The sequence below is a fragment of the Microtus ochrogaster genome, linkage group LG1 (assembly GCF_000317375.1).
Source record: "Microtus ochrogaster isolate Prairie Vole_2 linkage group LG1, MicOch1.0, whole genome shotgun sequence".
In the NCBI taxonomy this organism is placed as follows: Eukaryota; Metazoa; Chordata; class Mammalia; order Rodentia; family Cricetidae; genus Microtus; species Microtus ochrogaster.
The window spans coordinates 15,594,635-15,596,611 of NC_022027.1; the positions used below are offsets into that span (position 1 = coordinate 15,594,635).

At 45.3% G+C, this 1,977-nt stretch overlaps 1 pseudogene; it reads left to right on the plus strand.

Annotated features, from left to right (window-relative positions):
- The first annotated feature begins 1,099 nt into the window (after window positions 1-1,099).
- LOC102002209 lies at window positions 1,100-1,598 on the plus strand (annotated as a pseudogene).
- The last annotated feature ends 379 nt before the right edge of the window (window positions 1,599-1,977 follow it).

Consider the following 1,977-nt stretch of genomic DNA (forward strand, 5'->3'; position numbering starts at 1 on the left):
GAGGCGTCTGCCCCCGAGAGGAGAGCTGTCGAGTCTGAGCTCACTTCCTCTTCCTCCCAGCATTCTGTTCTGTTTACTCCTCCCACCTATGTTTTCGCCTATCAGGGCAAGCAGCTTCTTTATTTAATTAACCAATGACCTTCCTCCACAAATGAGGCTGGCAGTGTCTTAGCATCTTGGTCCAATCCTTGCAGTGGATGTCTGAGTGTTTGGGAATTTTTCTTGGTCTGCTATGTATTGTCAATGCCTTTGTCTCAAGAAGCCTCTGAGGTCTCTCTAAGTCTGCTCTCCTGGTTTGCCCTGTTGGTCCTCTCTCTTGGTTCCCTCAGTGTTGTAGTAAGCTCTTGGTGTCTTTAGTATTATAGCAAGCCCTTGATCTCCTCAGTATTGTAGTACGTTCTTTGTCACCCAGTATTGTAGCAAGATGTGTTTCAGAGTTCCACTGAGGTTGCAGGAGGATAGGCAAGTTTTAGGGTGGAAAGGGATGGGGCTAGTGACTTGGAGGGTCAAGTAAATATGGTTGGGTGTTGGGGGAGACTATCTGCAGGGTACTCTCCTGCTTTCTGGCTAGAAAAGCTGAGGGAGTGGGGGGAGGGGGGGAGGTTTTGTCCCACTGTGGAGGTCCTAGAGAGTGCAGTGTCTGTCAAGGTCCAGCCTCGACATAAATTATCTTTCAGACCAGTGTAGAGGCATGGGAATAACTGAGGCACAATTCACACAGCAATATCAGGAGGGAGTTTTCGGGTTCATCCAGATTCTGAAGATCACCCACAGTTATTATCCAAACAGCTTTTATATCAAAAGGTAAACCAAGGGGCAAGTTCATTAACATTCTGTTTCTGGGGTAGCGGAGGAGAATGACTTAGGTCACATCTGCAACTATGGCTGCCCTGTCACATAGACTGAATTAATTCCTGTTCCCCAGGCAATCTGCTATAATTACAAAGAAGGAGCAGAGCGATGTTAGCATATCTTGATCCTTTGTTTAGGATGGCATCAGGTTTTCTGGAAAGGCTAGGTGACCACCTTCTGTGTGGTCAGGTTCAAACTGTGGCCTGAAAGTCTGGTGTCCATACAATGTAAAAATATGGGCCTGTGCTCTTTCTCTCGGGCCCGTGGCGTCGGCAAGATGGGCAAGTGTCGTGGTCTCCGTACTGCCAGGAAGCTCCGCAGCCACCGACGGGACCAGAAGTGGCATGACAAACAGTACAAGAAAGCCCACTTGGGCACAGCCCTGAAGGCCAATCCTTTTGGAGGTGCCTCTCATGCCAAGGGAATCGTGCTGGAAAAAGTAGGAGTTGAAGCCAAGCAGCCAAATTCTGCTATCAGGAAGTGTGTCAGGGTGCAGCTCATCAAGAATGGCAAGAAGATCACAGCTTTCGTCCCCATGGTTGCTTGAACTTCATTGAGGAAAACGATGAAGTTCTGGTTGCTGGATTTGGTAGAAAGGGTCATGCTGTAGGTGATATTCCTTGGAGTCCACTTTAAGGTTGTTAAAGTAGCCAACGTGTCCCTTTTGGCCCTGTACAAAGGCAAGAAGGAAAGACCAAGATCCTAAATTTTGACAGTGGAAGCACAGTAATAAATTTTCCTATTCTGAAAAAAAAAAAATATGGGCCTGTGTAATATGTCCCTACAGGTGTCCTGCTATGTGGCTGCTCACTCAGCTCTTATGTCCCCTCAGTATTGGAACAGGCTGTGTTTCAGAGTTCCACCAACGTTGTAGGAAGATACCCCTGCAGAATTTTTAATAAAAATAAATGATCTAACCTGAGAATGGATGTTTTTAACACTTAAACTAAGTAAAAGTGAAAAACTTATGTGGAAAATGCTTCTGAGTTAATTCTCAAAGGAAAATTGAAACTTTGTCAATTAAAAAGAGTAGATATAAGACAAATTATATTGCCGTGTAATAAGGATGAAATTGACAAACTATGGGCAGAAAGCGAACCTTGGCAAAGAGCTTGTAGTAATTTG